General features: G+C 50.7%; 1 protein-coding gene across 4 annotated transcripts in view; it reads right to left on the reverse strand.

Moving 5' to 3' along the window:
• The window catches only part of EPHA8 (EPH receptor A8), a 133565-nt gene that overhangs the window by 57805 nt on the left and 51886 nt on the right, over positions 1-23874 (reverse strand). The gene's annotated exons all lie outside the window — the stretch shown is intronic.

Genomic DNA, 23874 nt, shown 5'->3' on the forward strand with positions numbered 1-23874 from the left:
GGCTGGGCTCTGCTGTCCTGAAGGAAGCCCTGTTACCACTGGGCACAGGCAGGTGACATTCCCTGGTGACCAACGGGAACCTCCCGTTAAACCGCAGCAGTAAAGGCCTTTCACATCCTCCGGGATTCTCTCCCCTTCCCCGTGGCTGCTGCGTGCCTGCCCCCTCTCCAGGGACCATTTGTACCCTCCCCCTTACTCAGGGGCTGGCGGCAACCATGACCCCTCTTCTAACTCGGGGGCTGCCTGTGCCCATTCTCCTTCCCTCTGATTCCAGGGCGGGCTGCACCACAGTCGTCTCAGCTGCCCAGTGAGCTGGCTGCATCCCTGCCCCCAGCCCCGACCATGGAGAAGGCTGTGACCCCTCAGGGTGGCGGAGTCCGTGCTGGTCCGGCCCCAGCCCTTTCGCTGCTCCAGGATGCCCCACACCTACTGGGAAGAGGGTAGGTGGCCAGAACACCACTGTGGCCTCTGGTTCATTCTCATGACAGCTGCCCTGTGCACTTGCCGTTCAGCGCAGGGACAGCAAATCGATGGAGGACTGGGATCCTTTGGAGCGGGCGGCAGCCCAGACAGGAAGCCTGCGCTGTGTCTGCGTGACAGGCCCTGTCTCAGGGCGCCCGAGGAAGGCCAGTGGCAAAGCTGCTCAGGCAGGGGCTGCCGTGCGTGAGGCTGCCTGTCTGACGGATTCCAGGCTCAGAGGGCTTTGCAGGGGCAGGCTCACCAGCCTCGGGCAGCAGGGTCACAGCTCCGTTACGGTGCTGGGCAGAGGGAGCAGACAGCCTTCGAAGGGCTCCCAGCCAGAGGAGAGCGAGGAGGGAGATGCATCTCCCATGCAGTTAGGGGAACAATAACCAGCCTATTGCCTGTGAAACAGGAAACTCTCTGGAGAGACGGCAAGCGGCAGCCGGCCTAGCACGAGCCAGTGCCACTTCGCCAACAAGTGCCAAGCCCATCTGCTGAGCTGGCCAATTCTCGCTCTGCCTCTGGTCTGCATTACTGGGGAGGCCACAGCTCCATTTCTGAGCAGATCCCTGGGGCCTGAGCCCAGAGTTATTGGATGGGCAGGGGCAGGAGAGGGGACCCCAGCCCCGATGTGCCGAGAGGGAGAGCGTGAGGCGCCACTGCAGCCCCCCAGCCCCGGGAAGGCAGGCGGTGTGGCCCCAGCCCCTGGAGCCAGTGGCACAGCCGAAGCGGGGGCCTGGGGGCACAGTGTGGGCAGAGCCACGCCTGGCTGTTTGAGGAGGCACAGCCTGCCCTACTCGCCGCCCATGAGCCCAGGAATCTGCAGCGACCCATCTGCACTCCCCAGCAAATGCCCTGTGACTGTCTCGGCAGGCCTCGTTCCTCGGCATCGCAAACCACAAGCCTGGCTTTCAGCTGAGGCTTGTAAAAACACCAATGCGTCGACATCCACTGGGGCCGAGCACATTGCCCAGCACTTGGGCGAGACGAGCACAATCAAACTGAGGAATGTCAAGTTTCCAATGAGCTGGGACTTCCCTATGGAACCTTGTTTGTGCGCACGGCTCACTCAGCGTTCTAAGCACCCGTCCCCTCAGCACCTCGCCGCGGTCGTGCAGCCTGTTACAGAGAAGCACACACTGTGCTCTCTCCCGGAGACCTAGAGCTTTCTCCTTGCTTTCCTGTGGCTAGAGTAAAAGGCATTTCGAACTAAAAGCACCTCAGTGATCCCCGTGCCCGGGGTGCCTGGCCGGGGCCAATCCCTGTGCCCGGGGCGCTCAGCTGGGGACAATCCCTGTGCCCAGGGCGCTCGGCCGGGGCCGGTCCCCGTGCCTGGGGCGCTTGGACGGGGCTGACCCGTTCCCAGAGCAATATTGTGGCATTTGCCACTTGTCCATTACCAGAAACGTCAGCACAGAACGAAAGGCAGTGCTGAGCCCATGGCACGAATACATGGGTGTGACTGAGCAAGGCCGCCAAGCAACGAGAGCTGCTGACTTCTCCCACCTCCGGTGCCTTGGGGCTTGGCACGCAGCTCCCCTCTGGGCAGCTCTGGGAGTTTGGCCTCAGAGCAAGGCCTCAGGAGACAAAGATCCTGGCTTGTGAATAATGCAAATGAGAGAAGAAGAGAAGCACAAAACAGCGGGGGTTGCCCCTCCTGCAGCTGGCACGCTGTCCTGAAGGGGCAGCCCAGGATCTGCCCTGCCGTGGAACTCCTTGGGTGGTGCGAGTCTGGCATGGGGGCTGGGGACTGGAGGGGGGCATGGCCAAATGCACAGTGCTTCACCAGATCCTCATCAGGCTGCAACCTGCTGCGTGCAAACGTAGGATAGTGTGACTTGCGCGAGGTTGCGGCTGTGTGGGTGTGAGGGGAAAGGAGTAACACACACACACACCCCACCCTGCTCTAGCTCCTTCCACCTCCCAGGGTGCTGCAAACATCCATGAGACTAGCCTCGCCACGCCCCTGGGAAGGTGCGTAGGGCAGTGTCGTCGTCATCCCCATTGACACAGGGGCAAACATGGCATCATGGGACGTGCCCAAGATCACACAAGTCCATGGTGAGGCCTGGGTAGGCTCTGGGTCTCAGTCCGGCGCGAGAGCTGCATGAGCGCCCTCCTCAAATGAGCTCATTAGAGGACAGAGCCTCGCGGTGAGCATTCTCCACTCTGGAGCTAGAAGGGAAATCTTCCTTTTGCGCTGGGACCGGGCTCATGCCCAGCGTGAGCTCAGTGAGGGTTAGGTTTACACAGCCCTGCACCTGGGCTGCTTGTACATACTGGCACCAAATGTGAACTGCTAGAACTTGAGCAATTTACAGCTACAACATGCTGGTGTCCGTGGCCAGGCAAGGTGCAGGGCAATGGAAAACCAGGCCCAATGAGCAAACTCAGACTGAGCTGCAGAGTCGTCTCTCCAGGCCTCCTGAGCTCCTCTCCACACCCCACACTCACCCGGGAGTTTAGAAGTGAAGTGGCCCTGCCTGACCTCAGAGAGTCTTGTGTGAGCTCCTAGTCAGTTACACCTACCGCCAACATCCCGCTAGGACACATCCCTCTATGATTCTATGAAAAGAAACAGATTCAAACCCCAAACCCTTAGTCCCCAAACCCAGTGAAGGCAGCTGGGTGACAACAGCAAACTTGCCTCTCACAGCACTGACAAGGCCCAGGTGCTTAAAATCAAGGGCATGCATTATTCTCCCAAACGGCAAGGTATGTTTATTTAATCACAGCACAATCTCCTTAACTCTGACCCGAAATGCACACCAGCCCTTCATCAGGACTGTCAACATACAAACAACTCAAAAGCCTCAGGAAAAAGACACCAGTAGTTTAATACGTTCCCATTAATGACACGTCCTGGGTTTGGTTTTTATGTGGGCAATGTAAGATTTATGATTTTAACTGGTCTTTGTGTTACTTTCAGGTAATAAATGAAGACACAGGTTTACATTTTGTATAAATAAAGGAGATTGGCCATATCACCGGATTATTAAATAAAAGGGGCGAGTGTTGCTGGCCAAGCTAATAACAGCTCCTGCCGAACCCAGCCTATTCCAAAGCACACCTGATGTGCTGACCCAGCTAAATTAGCCAGGCAGACACAGCACAGCCAGCCAGCAGAGGGCCTTGGCCCAGAGCCCAGATCACTGAATTCCACAGACACTGCTGAGCATATAAATCCATGGGGCCTCTAAGCAGATGGGCTGCACCTCTCTGAGCCTTAGTTACTGCCTCTCGGCTATATGGCTAATAATGCTTTGTCCATCCATCTGCAGCTCTCAGAGTCCGGGATGTACGTGGGGCAGCACCAGCAGACTGAGTGCAGAAAGTGGGCCCACCTCACTGTGGTTTGGTGGAGATGCCAGAGGTTTCTCTCTCAGAGGCCTGTGCTCTGCTCCCAGCTCCTTAAGCAAACATTACAAAGTCTCTTAAATGCTCAAGTCTTCAATTACCGCATGTCTCTACGCATTTCCTTCCAGCCGGGGGCTTCAGGTGGTGCACGGAGGGAGAGGATTCTTCTTCCCAGATCCTGGGTTCCTTCACTTTCAGAAACCGACCCAGGCCAGTTCAGAGGCCAAGGATGAAAACATTGTCAGCCAGGTGGCCTGTTTGTTTTCCCCCAGTCACAGCACTGACAGAGAACTGAGTCTCCTTTTCACAGAGCAGCCGCTGTTTAAACATGTTACTGCACCGTCCCTTGCACACTGCACTTTGCATGAGAAAATACAGAACTCTCCCCCTAGGATGTTCCAGGGTTGTGGACTCCTGTGAATCCATTGGGCAGATCAAGGGACACAAAGAAACACCCGGGAATTTGCAAAACATTGATAATCGGAGCCGTTTGAACGCGTTTTACTCTCAGCCAGTCCTCACTCAGCGTAATCAAAAGTGTCAGTAAACTGTCAAGGTGTCAATGAGCCTCAACCCACATTTCTGAAAGCACCAGCAGGTTTTTCCTTCTTGGAGTGGCGGGCTGGGAGGCAGGACGGGAGTTACAAGGGGGATCAAATGATAATGAGAGTTTGGCTGCAGCCTTAAAATGGGATTTAGTGTACAGGAAAGTGTTAAAAATGACAAACTATCACCAAGTGTGAGGGATTCCCTGGTCCTGCTTTCAGGCTAGAGGACTCTGGGGAAGCCACATGTTCTGAGTCAGTTACAGTAAGGTGGGGGTGAATTGTGCCTCTGTTTCTGGAAGCGGCCTGCCTTGTCTCTCTCTTTTGGGTTCTTGTGTGTCTTTGTTCTGAATGCTACGGAACAGCCATGTTCCGTTACAACCTTCCAGCAAGACTCTTGTGTTGATCTAACATCTCTGGGCGTCTCCAGGAACGTTAACAGTGAGGTTATCCCCTCTCCATAAGACAGCCCGACACACCTGCCGAGCAGAAGCTAGACCCCTGGTCTGTCAGCACAGCCCTCAGCCGAGTAGCACTTAAAGAAACGCCCTTGTGCTCAATCGAAGGCAACGTGTTCACCCAAATACAGTGCCAGTTCTGCTCCCATCGAAGTCAACGACAGCAAGATTGCATCTGTAGCTCCCAGCTCGCTCATCCTAGATAGTAGGCCAGAGCCAGCCTCAGTCACAGAAAAGCTGAGGGTTCCTGCAGGCATGTGTGTTATTTCAGAATCACAATGATACATGATTTTAATGCCCATTTCTCTCTCTGAGCTGCTGTGTCACAAACACACAAGCGCTCCCCGAGGTGTGTGTGGGAACAAGCACACGGCAAAGCCTCATCTCCAAGGCAGACCAAGCCTGGAAAATGCCGCTGAGGTGCCAGGAGCCCTTGAATCTAGGTAGCTGCACCACTGACTGGACATGATAACACGGTACCTGTGACGCATGCACAGTTCCCATGCAGTGATGTGACTGGCTGGGACAGAGCCCCCAGCACAGGAAAACAGGGCATGCAGACGAGTGGCCGGGCTCCATCGGTGTGGCCAATCCAGGCTGCTTCCCAGGCACCCATAATACCCCGTCCCCTCCCCCCGCCATGAGCCCGAGGTCACGGTGTGAGGCTGCTCACTCAAACCAGCAGCATGAAAAGGGTGTTAGAGAAAACAAAGGGCCCGAGCCCATGGGACCCTAGTTCAGCCCCTCGTGCATACATAGGCTTGTAAGGAGTCAGTGCCATGACCCGCTGCCTTGTTCACCAATCCGCCCACGTCAAGAGCAGCTGGTCTCCTGCAGAACAAGCAGCGTGTGACCCTGGAATTAGAGACTCTATCAGAAGAGCGACAAAGAGTCCTGTGGCACCTTAAAGACTAACAGATGTATTGGAGCATGAGCTTTCGTGGGTGAATGCCCACTTCGTCAGACGCATGCCTCTATCAGAAGAGGTGACTATGCCGAGCCCTGAGAAACAGCACAGCAAATCCTCCGCAATACACTGAGGCATTGGGCCTTCTGCTCAGGGTCGAGCTAAAAGGCTCCTTCCAGCTGCAGGGAAATTAATGCTCCTGCAAACTCCTCTCTTGCCAGTTTTGCAAGACTCCCCCATAAAGTTGGACTCTTGGAACTGTCCTGAAAATGTCCCAAGTGCCTCAAATGCTCTGTGGGGCCGGGACCATTCTGTTTGCTGAGTGCAGCGAACAAATATCCTGCCATCCGTCCTCGCAATCCTAACAAACTACGCCAGGGTTCTCCACCACTTCCCACCCGCCAGAAACACGCCTCTGGGTTTGCACACATCACCCGCCCTCTACAGTCGCCAAGAACTCCCTGGAGCCCCGCAAAGGAGAACTTTCAAAGGCAGCTGCTGTGCTACTTCTGTGCTGATGTCTGCACCCATTTACGCCAGCTGGGGGTCTGGCCCATGACATTTTGCCCATACGTCTAGTGCTTCCCAGGTTTCCATATGGGAGACAGTCGTGTCACTAGCATTCCAGAAAGCATCATTCCTCAGCAGTTACCTCACATAGGACAATCCGATGGTCTCCCTCCCCTTCCTCCACACTCCTCTGCTCCGCCCACAGATGGTCAGAGATGAAGAACACCCAATCCTCTACCTCAGCAGGAAACTCCTCCCGAGAGAGCAGAAGTATGCTGTGGTTGAGAGAGAGTGCCTAGCTGTGAAATGGGCCATGGAAACACTACGTTATTACCTTCTGGGACGATGGTTTACCCTTGTGACCGACCATGCACCCCTCCAGAGGATGCAGCGAAATAAAGAGAAGAACACAAGGATGACCAGATGGTTCCTGTCCCTACAACCTTTTCAATTCACCATACAACACCAGGCTGGAAGTCACCATGGCAATGCAGATGGCTTGTCACGGGTACACTGCCTGACGTCCCAAGTCGCCCAACCCCGGGGCGGGTGGGATATGTGTCAGGGTCAGGCCAGATGGCTACAGGAGTGTGTTAGAAGGCAGATATATTAGTCCCAGATTAAGTAGATCCCTTTTCCCTGGGTAAGGTAATAGGGGCAGTTCCAGAACAAGCAGGAACTTGCTAGAACCAATTAAGGCAGACAGGCTAATTAGGACACCTGGAGCCAATTAAGAAGAAACTGCTAGAATCAATTAGAACAGGTTGGCTAATGAGGGCACCTGAGTTAAAAAGGACCTCACTTCAGTTTGTAGTAGTGTGCATGCGAGGAGCAGGGAGCAAGAGGCACTAGGAGCTGAGAGTGAGAAGACATATTGCTGGAAGACTGAGGAGTACAAGCATTATCAGACACCAGGAGAAAGGTCCTGTGGTGAGGAGGCCATGGGGAAGTAGCCCAGGGAGTTGTAGCTGTCGCACAGCTGTACCAGGAGGCACTCTAGACAGCTGCAGTCCACAGGGCCCTGGGCTGGAACCCAGGGTAGAGGGCGGGCCCGGGTTCCCCCCCAAACCTCCCAACTCCTGATCAGACACAGGAGGAACTGACCTGGACTGTGGCTTCTACCAGAGGGGAAGGTCTCTGGCCTGTTTCCTGACCCACATGGTGAATCTCTGAGGTCAGCAAATCCACCAATAAGTTCAGGATCCACCAAGGTAGAGGAGGAACTTTGTCACAGGGCACATCTCTAATGAAGTCAAGGTGGCTGAACACGGCCTGTTCAACAAATCTAAGATTATACTGAGCCAGATGGTGATAATTTTGCTTGGTGAAAATCAGGAGGGGAAATCTGAGGATGTTATAAAAATATGTACATTTGTCAAAAGGGAGCAAGAGCGAAGAGACTGAATGAAACCAGAAACCTCAGCAAGGTGGCCTGCAATGCAGAGAAGTGCAGTGAATGCTTTTCAAACCGCAAGGCCATAGTAGCATGGCATGAATTAATCGTAACCTCTCCTGAGACAGTTCTAGTGCAAATGTCAACATGGCCAGTTCAGTAGAGGACTCTTCCGTGCACAATGTCTGCTAAAAAATGACAATCAAATGTGAGCATTGGGAAGGAGGTAGAGAAGAGTGGAGGATATATTGGAATGGTAATTTTAGATATGGATGGTTTCATATTACCTTGAACATCGCGATCAGCTTCGGATTCCTCATCTTGAGAAACATCAGACCAGAAAGTGGAGAGGTCAAGAGAAAGGCAACAGAAATGGAGGTGGACTTAAATACAAGGTAAATGAAACAGAACATAACCAGTTAGTTTGGGAACAGGGAATAGTAAAAAGCAACAGAAGTGTGGTATGTGCAATGATAAATTGTCTCCTTTCTGCCCCATCCCTTAGACAGAGGACATGGGGAATCAGTGACATGGGAATGGATGAAAGTGAAATCAGTTCCAGCAATATGATACTGAAGCCAGTAACTTCCAGCCAGATTCTGGCACCTTCACAGATATGGAGTAACACCTCTCTGTGTGAGGATGTCTGCAATCCTCACACAGAGAGGCCTCCCTGCTCCTGCTGCCACTCCATGTCCTTCTCAAGAACTTCTTATGTTCTTATTAGAGTAAAAAGATCCAGTTAACATGCTTCTCCCACAATCCCACACTACCCCCACGCCTTCCCAGGCACCAATGTAGAAATAGAAATCAGCAAGTGCTAGGCTAGTGCTTTCTAGTATCAAGCGTTTTCCCCAGAGTTCGGGTTTGCTTTGGGTCATTATATTTTGTAAACTATGCCATATTTTTAAGGCTATTGTGACACCCTGGCACCCCCTTATTCACCACTGTCACATAATTAGGATATGTTTTGCATAAAGTATGCCTTGTGAGGTGTCATTCTAAAAGTCTTGATCTGCTAGACATTAATATCTCGTTAGCTTGTATGTGCTATCATCAAATGTGAAGTTATGAAGTTTGGCTATGTATGTGTTACTGAAACATGTTGTCAGGCTGAATACACTCTCAAGCAGCCTTTCGGGTACAACAGTAAAAAGGTCAAACAATGTTCATGGTTTATTGAGGAAATGCACACAAGCACCAGGATTACCCCAGGAACGGTGTACAACAGAAACCTCTCAGAGACAGCACTGCATAATGGGAACTGTTTGACCCAGGTCACAACAAAAGAGCTTTCCAGCAAGTGGGAAGAAGATATAAAAGAGGGAAATGACATCATGATGGGACCTCACTCTCCCTGCAACACCACACCTGGAAACACGTGAGGAACGAAGACTGAACTGGGGGAAGTTTGACTGGGATCTGTCTGAGAGGAGGTACGCCAAGTGCTGCATTAGGGGGGCTCTGTTGGTGAGTATCTGAGTGTTTGTTGCAGGGGACAGTTTGTCAGTTTGACCGTGTGCTTGATTGTTTGCTTGTTTGTTTGAAAAGTGTGAATTGGGAGTGGTTTGTTCCAGGTGGGCCTTGAGTGGGCCTGACTGCTATAAAAAGGCAGCCAGCAGCGAACCAGCTGAGCGGCGAACAGCAGAGGCTAACAGAGGGAGTTTGCCTGGGGAGAGCCCACTGAGGCTTTCATCTCGCGGGCTTCTGTGAGTTGCTGCAACCGCTGAGGAAGCTCTTAGAAGTAAGAAATTATAGAAGGTGAGCGTTCAGCTGTTGTAACCTGCACAGGTTGTGCCATGTTTGTCTTTCTTCCACAGGACAGAAGTGACTTTGTCTGTACAAAGTGCAAGCTGGTCTCCATATTGGAAGAGTAGGTTCGAGATCTGGAGCAACAAGTATCGACCCTGCGTTGCATACGAGAAAATGAAGATTTCCTGGACAGACGTCAGGATATGCTTCTACGGGCACAATGTCCTGAAGAATTGGAGCAGGCTGTGCAGAGGGGAGAGAGGGACGGTGAAAAATTTGGCAGCATGGGACCTCCAGAAGAAGAAAGAGAAGTGTCCATGTACCAGCAATGGAGATACAGATGAGCAACCGTTTTCATGTTCTTTCCACAGGTACTAATGCAGAGACTGGACTAGATGGTACATCTGAGAGAAAGGAGCAGAAGGAGATTCCACCAATTGGAAGGCATGAGATGCACTGTCCTAGGGATGGGGGTTCCACGACCACCACTCCCAAGAGAAGGACGAGGGTGATGGTGGTTGGGGACTCCCTTCTCGGGGGACTGAGTCATCTATCTGCCGCCCCAACCGAGAAAACCGAGAGGTCTGCTGCTTGCCAGGAGCTAGGATTCACGATGTGATGGAGAGACTGCCGAGACTCATCAAGCCCTCGGATCACTACCCCTTCCTGCTTCTCCACAGGGCACCAATGATACTGCCAAGAATGACCTTGAGCGTATCACTGCAGACTACATGGCTCTGGGAAGAAGGATAAAGGAGTTTGAGGTGCAAGTGGTGTTCACATCCATCCTCCCTGTGCAGGGAAAAGGCCTGGGTAGGGATCGTCAAATCGTGGAAGTCAACGAATGGCTACGCAGGTGGTGTTGGAGAGAAGGCTTTGGATTCTTCGACCATGGGATGGTCTTCCAAGAAGGAGGAGTGCTAGGCAGAGACGGGCTCCACCTAACGAAGAGAGGGAAGAGCATCTTCGCAAGCAGGCTGGCTAACCTAGTGAGGAGGGCTTTAAACTAGGTTCACCAGGGGAAGGAGACCAAAGCCCTGAGGTAAGTGGGGAAATAGGATACCGGGAGGAAGCACAAGCAGGAGAGTGCAAGAGGGGAGGGCTCCAGCCCTATACTGGGACACCAGGATGATCAGTGAATTATCTTACATGCCTATACACAAATGCAAGAAGCATGGGAAACAAGCAGGGAGAACTGGAAGTCCTGGCACAGTCAAGGAACTATGATGTGATTGGAATAACAGAGACTTGGTGGGATAACTCACATGACTGGAGTACTGTCATGGATGGATATAAACTGTTCAGGAAGGACAGGCAGGGCAGAAAAGGTGGGGGAGTTGCATTGTATGTAAGAGAGCAGTATGACTGCTCAGAGCTCTGGTATGAAACTGCAGAAAAACCTGAGAGTCTCTGGATTAGGTTTAGAAGTATGAACAACAAGGAGGATGTCGTGGTGGGAGTCTGCTACAGACCACCAGACCAGGGGGATGAGGTGGACGAGGCTTTTTTCCGGCAACTAGCAGAAGTTACTAGATCGCAGGCCCTGGTTCTCATGGGAGACTTTAATCACCCCGATATCTGCTGGGAGAGCAATACAGCGGTGCACAGACAATCCAGGAAGTTTCTGGAAAGTGTAGGGGACAATTTCCTGGTGCAAGTGCTGGGGGAACCAACTAAGGGAAAAGCTCTTCTTGACCTGCTGCTCACAAACAGGGAAGAGTTAGTGGAGGAAGCAACAGTGGATGGGAACCTGGGAGGCAGTGACCATGAGATGGTCAAGTTCAGGATCCTGACACAAGGAAGAAAGGAGAGCTGTAGGACAGAGACCCTGGACTTCAGAAAAGCAGACTTTGACTCCCTCAGAGAACTGATGGGCAAGGTCCCCTGGGAGAATAACATGACGGGGAAAGGAGTCGAGGAAAGCTGGCTGTATTTTAAAGAATCCTTATTGAGGTTGCAGGAACAAACCATCCCGATGTGTAGGAAGAAAAGTAAATATGGCAGGCGACCAGCTTGGCTTAACAGTGAAATCCTTGCTCGTCTTAAACACAAAAAAACAGCTTACAAGAAGTGGAAGATTGGACAAATAACCAGGGAGGAGTATAAAAGTATCGCTCAGGCATGCAGGAATGAAATTAGGAAGGCCAAATCACGCTTGAAGTTGCAGCGGAGGGCAACAAAAATGATTAGGGGGCTGGAGCACATGACTCACGAGGAGAGCTGAGGGAACTGGGATTGTTTAGCCTGCAGAAGAGTAGAATGAGGGGGGATTTGATAGCTGCTTTCAACTACCTGAAAGGGGGTTCCAAAGAGGATGGATCTAGACTGTTCTCAGTGGTAGAAGATGACAGAAGTAATGGTCTCAAGTTGCAGAGGGGGAGGTTTAGGTTGGACATTAGGAAAAACTTTTTCACTAGTAGGGTAGTGAAGAACTGGAATGGGTTACCTAGGGAGGTGGTGGAATCTCCTTCCTTAGTGGTTTTTAAGGTCAGGCTTGACAAAGCCCTGGCTGGGATGATTTAGTTGGGTTTGGTCCTGCTTTGAGCAGGGGGTTGGACTAGATGACCTCCTGAGGTCCCTTCCAACCCTGAGATTCTATGATTCTATGACTGGAAGTTAGCTAATGTAACGCCAATATTTAAAAAGGGCTCTAGGGGTGATCCCGGCAATTACAGACCAGTAAGTCTAACGTCGGTACCGGGCAAATTAGTCGAAACAATAGTTAAGAATAAAATTGTCACACACATAGAAAAACATAAACTGTTGAGCAATAGTCAACGTGGTTTCTGTAAAGGGAAATCGTGTCTTACTAATCTATTAGAGTTCTTTGAAGGGGTCAACAAACATGTGGACAAGGGGGATCCGGTGGACATAGTGTAAGATTTCCAGAAAGCCTTTGACAAGGTCCCTCACCAAAGGCTCTTACGTAAATTAAGCTGTCATGGGATAAAAGGGAAGGTCCTTTCATGGACTGAGAACTGGTTAAAGGACAGGGAACAAAGGGTAGGAATTAATGGTAAATTCTCAGAATGGAGAGGGCTAACTAGTGGTGTTCCCCAAGGGTCAGTCCTAGGACCAATCCTATTCAATTTATTCATAAATGATCTGGAGAAAGGGGTAAACAGTGAGAAGGCAAAGTTTGCAGATGATACTAAACTACTCAAGATAGTTAAGACCAAAGCAGATTGTGAAGAACTTCAAAAAGATCTCACAAAACTAAGTGACTGGGCAACAAAATGGCAAATGAAATTTAATGTGGATAAATGTAAAGTAATGCACATTGGAAAAAATAACCCCAACTATACATACAACATGATGGGGGCTAATTTAGCTACAACGAGTCAGGAAAAAGATCTTGGAGTCATCGTGGATAGTTCTCTGAAGATGTCTACGCAGTGTGCAGAGGCGGTCAAAAAAGCAAACAGGATGTTAGGAATCATTAAAAAGGGGATAGAGAATAAGACTGAGAATATATTATTGCCCTTATATAAATCCATGGTACACCCACATCTCGAATACTGTGTACAGATGTGGTCTCCCCACCTCAAAAAAGATATTCTAGCACTAGAAAAGGTTCAGAAAAGGGCAACTAAAATGATTAGGGGTTTGGAGAGGGTCCCATACGAGGAAAGATTAAAGAGGCTAGGACTCTTCAGCTTGGAAAAGAGAAGACTAAGGGGGGATATGATAGAGGTATATAAAATCATGAGTGATGTTGAGAAAGTGGATAAGGAAAAGTTTTTTACTTATTCCCATAATACAAGAACTAGGGGTCACCAAGTGAAATTAATAGGAAGCAGGTTTAAAACAAATAAAAGGAAGTTCTTCTTCACGCAGCGCACAGTCAACTTGTGAAACTCCTTACCTGAGGAGGTTGTGAAGGCTAGGACTATAACAATGTTTAAAAGGGGACTGGATAAATTCATGGTGGCTAAGTCCATAAATGTCTGTTAGCTATGATGGGTAAGAATGGTGTCCCTAGCCTCTGTTCGTCAGAGGATGGAGATGGATGGCAGGAGAGAGATCACTTGATCATTGCCTGCTAGGTTCACTCCCTCTGGGGCACCTGGCATTGGCCACTGTCGGTAGACAGATACTGGGCTAGATGGACCTTTGGTCTGACCCGGTACGGCCGTTCTTATGAGCACAAGTCCATGGGGCCGGATGCGCTGCATCCTAGGGTGCTAAAGGAGTTGGCGGATCTGATTGCAGAGCCATTGGCCATTATCTTTGAAAACTCATGGCGAATGGGGGAGGTCCTGGATGACTAGAAAAAGGCTACTGTAGTGCCCATCTTTAAAAAAGGGAAGAAGGAGGATCCGGGGAACTACAGGCCAGTCAGCCTCACCTCAGTCCCTGGAAAAATCATGGAGCAGGTCCTCAAGGAATCAATTCTGTAGCACTTAGAGGAGAGGAAAGCGATCAGGAACAGTCAGCATGGATTCACCAAGGGCAAGTCATACCTGACTAACCTAATTGCCTTCTATGAGGAGATAACTGGGTGTGTGGATGAGGGGAAAGCAGTGGACGTGTTATTCCTTGACTTTAGCAAAGCTTTTGATACAGTCTCCCACAGTATTCTTGCCAGCAAGTTAAAGAAGTATGGGCTGGATGATTGGACTATAAGGTGGATAGAAAGCTGGCTAGATCATTGGGCTCAACGGGTAGTGATCAATGGCTCCATGTCTAGTTAGCAGCCGGTTTCAAGCGGAGTGCCCCAAGGGTCGGTCCTGGGGCCGGTTTTGTTCAATATCTTCATTAATGATCTGGAGGATGACATGGACTGCACCCTCAGCAAGTTTGCAGATGACACTAAACTGGGAGGAGTGGTAGATACGCTGGAGGGTAGAGATAGGATACAGAGGGACCTAGACAAATTAGAGGACTGGGCCAAAAGAAACCTGATGAGGTTCAATAAGGACAAGTGCAGAGTCCTGCACTTAGGATGGAAGAATCCCATGCACTGCTACAGACTAGGGACTGAATGGCTAGGAAGCAGTTCTGCAAAAAAGGACCTAGGGGTTACAGTGGATGAGAAGCTGGATATGAGTCAGCAGTGTGCCCTTGTTGCCAAGAAGGCTAATGGCATTTTGGGCTGTATAAGTAGGGGCATTGCCAGCAGATCGAGGGATGTGATCATTCCCCTCTATTAGACATTGGTGAGGCCTCAGCTGGAGTACTGAGTCCAATTTTGGGCCCTACACTACAAGAAGGATGTGGAAAAATTGGAAAGAGTCCAGCGGAGGGCAACAAAAATGATTAGGGGGCTGGAGCACATGACTTACGAGGAGAGGCTGAGGGAACTGGGATTGTTTAGTCTGCAGAAGAGAAGAAGGAGGTGGGAGGGATAGCTCAGTGGTTTGAGCATTGGCCTGCTAAACTCAGCATTGTGAGTTCAAACCTTGAGGGGGCCACTTAGGGATCTGGGGCAAAAATTGGTCCTGCTAGTGAAGGCAGGGGGCTGGACTCAATGACCTTTCAAGGTCCCTTCCAGTTCTAAGAGATTGGTATATCTCCAATTATTTATTTTATTTTTTTATTTAAGGAGGGGGGATTTGCTACAGACTAGGAACCAAGTGGCTAGGCAGCAGTTCTGCAGAAAAGGACCTAGTGATTACAGTGGAAGAGAAGTTGGATATGAGTCAACAGTGTGTCCTTGTTGCCAAGAAGGCTAATGGCATTTCGGGCTGTATAAGTAGGGGCTCGAGCCTACTATTCAACATTGGTGAGGCCTCATCTGGAGTACCGTGTCCAGTTTTGGGCCCCACACTACAAGAAGGATGTGGAAAAATTAGAGAGAGTCCAGCAGAGGGCAACAAAAATGATTAGGAGGAGAGGCTGAGAGAACTGGGATTGTTTAGTCTGCAGAAGAGAAGAAGGAGGGGGGATTTGATAGCTGCTTTCAACTACCTAAAAGGGGGTTCCAAAGAGGATGGATCTAGACTGTTCTCAGTGGCACCCAATGACAGAATAAGGAGTAATGGTCTCAGGTTGCAGTGGGGGAGGTTTAGGTTGGATATTAGGAAAAACTTTTTCACTCAGAGAGTGGTGAAGCACTGGAATGGGTTACCTAGGGAGGTGGTGGAATCTCCTTCCTTAGAGGTTTTTAAGGTCAGGCTTGACAAAGCCCTGGCTGGGATGATTTAGTTGGGAATTGGTCCTGCTTTGAGCAGGGGGTGGGACTAGATGACCTCCTGAGGTCCCTTCCAACCCTGAGATTCTATGATTCTAAGTGCTGGTCCCAAGCTAAAGGGACTTTTAGCCTGTGAATGGAACACCTGGGGATTCCAAGCTATAAGCAAGTGCAGCTGGACCCTTAAGAATCTGCAGCTGCTTGTATCATCTCTTAGGGTGAGAATCTGCTGTTCATATCTGATCTATGTAGTATATTAAGTTGAGTTTGTTTTTTGTTTATTTGCTAGATAATCTGCTTTGATCTGTTTGCTATCACTTATAAACACTTAATCTATCTTCTATAGTTAATAAACTTATTTTTGCTTTATCTAAACCAGTGTGTGGGAATCATAACTCAGGGGCAAAAGGCCACTGCATATTCCTCTCCACACTGAGGGAGGGGGCGAATTTCATGCACTTACATTGTACAGTTCCCTGTGCAGCACAAGACGGTATAATTTTGGGTTTATACTCCAGAGAGTGTGTGTGTCTGAAGAGCTGATAAAGCTGTAGTCTTCCTATGCAGGGGCTGGTCAGAGAGCCTGCATGTAACTGCAGCGGGGTGTGTCCCTACCTGTATGTGTGCTGGTGAAAGTGCAGGCTAAAGAGAGCTTTGCAGCTTACCACAGCAGTACAGGGTAAGAGGGAGCCCAGGCTGGTGGGTCGAGGGGCTCAGTGGTACCCCAGTTCCAGGTGGCACCCTGGGGGGAACCTATCACAGCTATGTCTACACTACAAATAGAAACTGTCTTGTGCCCTCTCCCCATCTGGTTTAGCCCCAGCATGGTTCTAACCAAGGAGATGGTGGCAGCTTACAATGAGCATGGGAACCAGACTGCAGGAGTGCAGGCTACTCGGCTAGCTGAAATCTGCAAGACACACTGATCACCTTTGGGTGACGTCTGATGGAAAGATCCAAGTTCAGTGCTACTTCCCACCACCCCCATCTTCAACAGCTCACAGTGCAGGAACGCATCATGGGGCCCACAAGCCGCTGTGCAAGGCAGGAAGAGGTTGATGGGCTACTGAAGGCCCAATTAGCCCAAATTAAGACACCTGGAACAGGAAAAGGCTTCCAGGGAGGGCCTTAAAAAGACCATCCCTGCTCAGCTGGAGGAGAGCAAGCACAGAGCAACTGTGGGGCTCTGACGTGGGAGAGGACTTGGGGCGAGGAAAGCAGGAGCCTAGTAGATTCCTTGGGGGTAAGGGAAGAATTTGTTTATGTTGCTTCAGACTTGTGCACTTTGAATGCACCTGGAGGGCAGACCTGTCACTGACCTCACCTGAGGGCTGAGTCTCTGCAACCTAGAAGGTGAGGGCGGGTGGACGGAGCAGCGGAAGATCAAATGGGAAACCGGGATTGAGGGGCTGCTGCAGCACATGGTGCCACAAGGGGGCACTCTGATAAGGAAGCGCTGTAACGAACGTGCAGCAAATCCCAATATTAGTGCAACAAGAACACAGGCAATAACTGACTCAGCCAGTCAATCACCCCATTATCAGTGTCAGCCTGGGGGAGGGTGTATTCAGGGACTATATTTACACACACAAGCAAACGGATACAGATCTTTGGATCTAAGATTCGCATGCTGGATACGTGCAGAGTTCATTTTTCATAGTGAAAAGGGCCTTTCTGGAAAGATTTATAACCCGAGTGGATCTGTTGAAATTGGGAATTAGCCGTTTTAATTGTCAGGCGGACAAGAGCAAGATTCCAGCGGCTGGCGCCCCAGCGATTTTTCATTCTCTGCCACTGGGCCGAGATGATATAAATCACTCTGCGGAGGCCTAATCATCTTTCTATAAATAACAGGGAAATTCCGTTTTGGCTGGGAGAAGAAATGAAAGACGAGATCCTTTGCCTTTACAGCAGTATTTAAAATGTGATTCCGGATTAATTTCCTTTTTGCCTTTCACAGGCGGACGCCTTATTTGTCAAAGCTAAAGCTGTTTGAAGAGTGGAGTGCTTCCCCCCACCCCCATTCTTCTAAATACCTGCCAGAGTGACGGAAGCCAGGTCCAGAAAACGGATCATGGCCAAAGATTCCTGAGCCTGTCAGGACTGGGGGATGGGAGGCTGGAGCAGCGGAGCTGGGGACCGATGAACCCCAAGCCCAGGTGTGGGATGAGGCAGATGGGCACCCAGCTTGCTACTTCATACGCACCATTCCCTCCCTACCCTCCGCAGTCACCTTTTGGGGTCCCTTTAGCCTGGGCCTCAGCCCAGACTTGGCCTTCTGTCTCTCGAGTCATTCATGTCAATCTGGCCTGTTTGCTGCAGGCACCTCTGTACACTGCTGACAGCCGCCAAGACCCACATCTGCCCTCTCATTGGAGGGAATCACCGAATGCCTCTTGCTGCTGCATACCCGCCCTGCCCCACTGAAGTCAATGGGAGCTTTACCACGGCCGGCAGCGGGGGCCTGATCCACGCCAGCAGGGTGCTATGTTCTTCCCCTCCCACAGGGCCCTGAGGCTGCAGCTCCTGCTCTCCCCGGGTTCGTCCATGGGGAGGGAGCCAGTTTTTAGTGCAACTGTCCCACCCCACTTCTCCTTCGTGTTGAAAATAATTCAGAGCCAGAGCCTTGTCTGACACCAACGGGGTGTTTGGCAAGAGCCAGAGGTGAGGCCTGCAGCCTCCAGCCCCAGTCCCTCTGCCAGTGTCTCGTGGAGTGGGTTCCTCCAGATCACATTGCCCTGCTGGTCACTCCCCTCCATGGCGCCCCACCTGCCACTTCGAGGCTGAGCACTGCTCTGCCCTCCACCGCCATCCTCCCTTGGCGTTGTCTCCTCCCCGCCCCTTCCACTCCGCCAGTGCTCCAGCTTGGCTCCCTCTCTGGCCCATCGCACATGCTACCACCACTCTGGGCTGGTCCCCCAGCCCTTCCTCGTTATCCCTCCGCAGCAGGGGCGTTTGTACAGCGAGGGTCACTAAACAAAACTGTAAACCCTGCATACGATGGAAACCACTTTAAACCAGTGCCCCTAGTTCCAGCCCCCCTGCTCTGTAGTGTGCCGCCGCCAGAGAATCCAGCCAACTGTGTGTACATTCAAGTATCAGAGGGGTAGCCGTGTTAGTCTGGATCTGTAAAAAGCAACATGCATCTGACCAAGTGGGTATTCACCCACGAAAGCTTATGCTCCAATATGTCTGTTAGTCTATAACAGGGGTTGGCAACCGTTCAGAAGTGCTGTGCCGAGTCTTCATTCATTCACTCTAATTTAAGGTTTCATGTGCCAGTAATACATTTTAACGTTCTTAGAAGGTCTCTTTCTATAAGTCTATAATACATAACTACACTATTGTTGTATGTAAAGTAAATAAGGTTTTAAAAATGTTTAAGAAGCTTCATTTAAAATTAAATAAAATGCAGAGCCCACCCCGGAGCAGTGGCCAGGACCCAGGCAGTGTGAGTGCCACTGAAAATCAGCTCGCGTGCTGCCTTCGGCACCCGTGCCATAGGTTGCCTACCCCTGGTCTATAAGGTGCCACAGGACTCTGTTGCTTGTGTACACATTGCATCCAGTTGGCCTATTCTGACTCCCATTCCCTTTCCTCAAACGTCTGTTGTCAGACTGTGGGTTTCTCGGAGCATCGCACGTCGGTGTTTGGAAAGTGCCCAGCATGCAGTGGGCGCTGGTGCTAACACTAATTAACATTCATGATGATGATGGGTCAGCGCCTAAGAGAGAAACGTCCAACAGCAGAACTTCCTTCCTGGCCAGCAGGGTCTGGATGGAATTCGGACCCTGGACGGTGGTAGTGGAAGAGCACAACTGAGCTGTGGACAGAAGCACTGAATTCTGTTCCTTTATACGTGTGAACAGAGCCTGGGTTCAGACTCTGGGGGCTTCAATGGAGTTGGCCCAGCAGAAAGCCTGGCACAGGGTTTTTTGAAGCCCCAACGTGTAATGCATTTCAGCAAAGAATGATTCATTCTGCAACATGTTCATCACGATTCAGTATTGCCCTGGTTAAAGCGTGTCAGCCTGCTCCAGGCAGCCACAAGCGACTAATCAGCGCAAACAGCTCACAGGCTGAACAGAATCCGTCCACGATGTTTAGCGAATAAAAACGACATTGGGATCATTCTCGTTTTGTATATAACTCTGCCGCACAGACTAAACAGACACTCCCTGCTTGGAAGAACTTAATGGGCTCACGACTGATCTGCTAACTGAAAAAGGGGTCAGCTTTTCCTAAAGAACAGCTCATCTACCTCTGCACCTGCAGCGAGGCAGAGACAGCCCGGGGTAGGAGAAGTGGAGAGTGCTGTCAATTCCTATTCATGAGAGCAGCCTGCAAGAAAGAGTTTCCCTTTGAGCTCTCCGGGGGGCACGAAGGGAGCCATAAAGACAGTGCAGAACTAATACCCGGCTCTGACATCTATAGATGTGACATGTTTATAACCTTGGCACACGAAGCTAGAAACCGCGTCAGCTCTAATTAACAGTGTTCCAAGACCCAGTCTACACGTAGATTCACACCCCTGGGAGATGTAGTACAACAGACCTAAGCCCTGGTGTGGACACTCCTCGGTCAATGGAAGAATTCTGCCATCAGCCCAGTTACTGCCTCTTGTGGGGATGGATTCTTACCACCCCAGAAAGCCCCCTTCCATAGCTGCAGCAAGTGTCTCCACTGCAGTGCTACACTGACACCATGGAGGAGGGGACGGGGGGTCCAGGAGGCCATCTGTTCTTCTAATGGATTTCTCCCTGGGAATCAGCCAAGGGAGAGCGAGTCTTGCTGAGGCTGGCACCAAGAATTACATCTAGCCGCAGAGTGAACTACTGTTAGATAGTGCAGACACCAATGCTGGCCTCTGCATATACTGTTGTGGCACTCTGTACCTCCAAGCAGCACCCTGGAGCCCCCATATTCACCCCAGTCACATAATTATGATGCATTTCATACAGAGCAGGCCAAGTAAGATATCATATGAATCATAGAATCATAGAATCTCAGGGTTGGAAGGGACCTCAGGAGGTATCTAGTCCAACCCCCTGCTCAAAGCAGGACCAAACCCAACTAAATCATCCCAGCCAGGGCTTTGTCAAGTCTGACCTTAAAAACCTCTAAGGAAGGAGATTCCACTACCTCCCTAGGTAACCCATTCCAGTTCTTCACCACCCTACTAGTGAAAAAGTTTTTCCTAATGTCCAACCTAAACCTCCCCCTCTGCAACTTGAGACCATTACTCCTTGTTCTGTCATCTTCTACCACTGAGAACAGTCTAGATCCATCCTCTTTGGAACCCCCTTTCAGGTAGTTGAAAGCAGCTATCAAATCCCCCCTCATTCTTCTCTTCTGCAGACTAAACAATCCCAGTTCCCTCAGCCTCTGCTGAAACCCACTGTTCTGTCCAAATCTGTATAGCACCAGTGTGTACTCAGTTATGAGGTTTTGCTGTATGGTTGTTACTGACATATGCTGTAAGTTTGAGAGTCTCTACTGCTAGGAGGTGAACCACTCCCAGGAGGGTGTCAAGCGGCCATCAGTCAGGGAGGTGTAATCGAGGGATTTGCAATTCAATGACACTGGGGCAAGCACCACACAATGGGGACTGCTCAGCTCAATGACTCAGCTGCACAAGACCACCGGGGGGGATTTCTCAACCCTGCGATTCAGCAAAGCCCCCCAGGGCACGTCTGTGCTAGGATTTTCCAGGCACATGGTCTGAGGGTATAAAATGAAGGACAGTGGCATCGTGCCTTTGCCTAGCTCCTCCCCCACCTACGCTGGAAGCAACAAGAACACTGGGAAGACAAAGACTTCAACTGAGGAGACTGGTCCAGGCTCAAGGGAGAAGCCAGCGTGTTAAGAACTGTAACATCCAGGGGGTGAGCAAACTGCTTGATCTAAATACTGTCCCGTGTAACGAGGTTTAAGACTTGGACTGTGCGCTTACCTTTGATTTTCTATGGTAACTAGCTCTGACCTTCTATGCCTCCCACTTATACTCTCTCAAATCCATCTTTCTGTAGTTGCTAAACCTGTTTTATATTTTACCCAAAACAGGGTGTTTTGGTGGAAGTGCTTGGGAAATCTCAGCTCAGTGACCAAGGCGGGTGCGTGTCCTCTCCACATTGAGGGAGGGGCGGACTGGGTAATAAACGTACACTGGTCTGGGGTGCCAGGCTGAGGAGCTGGGGAAACTGGCCGGTGCCTTTCCCTGTGTGATTTGTGAGTGGCTCAGGGAGCGGTCATGGGATCGAGCTGGGTGTGGGTCTCCACATGCAGTTGTGCTGAGTGATCACAGCGCCTGGAGGGGTTTGTTGGCTGTCGCTAGCAAAGCCTTGTGAGAGACGGCCCAGGCTGGAGAGCTAAGGGGGCACAGCAGTACCCCAGTCCCAGGCTGTACCCCGGGGATCCCATCACAGCTGTATCCGCTCAAACACACAGCATACGTGTGGCAGCTCACCACACAGCACTGCAGGGTACATGGCAGACACGAGGAGGCAAGGAACTTTGCGGACACAATCACAGCTTTCCTCTAGGCTTGCTGCAGGAAGCATGGACCAGCCACTACTCGGGTTCAGCTGTAGAGCCCCGGGGGGCTACTCCAGTCACGCCATGTGTGTAGTCGAGGAGAGCCACAAGGCAGCTGCATAGAAGAGCAGCCCACAGCACCACAGATTTAGGAGGAAAGGGAGGCTCTAATGACTCTAATCTCTTTGCTTTGCCAAGATAAATACAGATTTGTTACTGCTATTGCCTGGCAGAGGTCTGTCTCAGGGCCCGGCACCTGGGGTGGAGGATCTGACACTGGATCTGCACGATGGACTTCCGATAAGAACAGCAGGGTTAGTTAGTTACAAATTGCCTAGCCAAAAGTGACCTTCAGCCTTACCCTCCCACCCCTTTGCACACGCCGTGGCACCAGAAATCCTTCGCTAGCAGCAATAACTGCCCCGAGACACCCACGGAAGGGTTAAGCCAACGATCGCATGTATCCCAGGATAACACAAACAAACTGCAAAAACAGACTCCAACGAGAAACTGCAAAACTGGAATTAATTTGCAAACTGGACACCATCAAATTAGGCCTGAATAAAGACTGGGAGTGGATGGGTCACTACTAAAACTAATTTCCCCCTGCTGCTACTCACCCCTTCTTTTGTCAACTGTTTGAAATGGGCCACCTGATTGCATTGGCCTCATTAGCACTACAAAAGTGATTTTTCCTACCTTGGTATTCACCCCTTCTTGTCACCTGTTGAGAATAGCCCACTTCCACCTTAATTGAATTGGCTTGTTATCACTGACCCCCCACTTGGTAAGGCAACTCCCATCTTTTCACGTGCTGTGTATTTATACCTGCTACTGTATTTTTCACTCCATGCATCCAATGAAGTGGGTTTTTACCCACAAAAGCTTATGCCCAAATAAATGTGTTCGTCTCTAAGGTGCCACAAGGACTCCTTGTTGTTTTTACTAAAATCAAAGACACCAGGAGAGGTGGAATTTAGGAAATTAGCTCTTATTCTGCCTGTTCTCCCAACTCCGCAGAATTCTGGGCTCCCCGGGACAGATAATGGTCTCAACAGAGCCTGGGTCTTTTCCAATGTGACTTTGAAAGTTCTAACCCTGCGTCAAGTCTTGTAAGATGAACGACACCATTTGCCTGGCCCCTAAATTCAAACAAAGCCCAGCGTCCCTGTTTGCCGAGTCAAAGCTCTGCTCCTCTAAAAACCTCGCATGAAGGAACCAAAAGCAAACAAACCTGCAGAGAGGGGTCTCCCAGGGAGCCCAGCGCGTGGAGTTCTGTACACACGCAGCCCCATGCCAGCCGCACAGCCGGCTACACGGCTACTGCCAGCTCACCAGAGCTCCTTATCACAGTTTATACAGTTGGCAGCTTGAACCCCTTCCAGAGGAGTGGGGGCTCTTAGGGAAGTCTCCTCTACACCCCTGGGGGCTGCAGTGGCAGCTCTTGTTGGTGATGGGATTAAGGCGATAACCTTGTTTTATACATCTCAGCATCTCTCTTTTGTTCACTGCTGTCAACTCCCTGCCAAAGAGAAGTGAGAGACGCAGCACTTAGGTGTGCAGGAGGGGGGGCTCTTCTCTCTGGCTGTGAGCTGCTACCAGCGAGTGCACCGAGCAGTTCTCAGCCGCTGGAGGGACACGCCTGGCGTAAAGTAGTAGCTTTCTACAAAGCAGGTTTCCTTGCTTGTGTCACCAATAACACTGATGGGGATACCACCCCCGGCCTTCCGACCCACTCACACACTCAGCCTTTCACACGGCTGGTTCACTTTCAGGGTTTTCCTTGGCTCGGAGAGGAATACAGACCAGAACGTTTCACTTCT

This window comes from Mauremys mutica, chromosome 21, assembly GCF_020497125.1.
Source record: "Mauremys mutica isolate MM-2020 ecotype Southern chromosome 21, ASM2049712v1, whole genome shotgun sequence".
Taxonomy (NCBI): Eukaryota; Metazoa; Chordata; order Testudines; family Geoemydidae; genus Mauremys; species Mauremys mutica.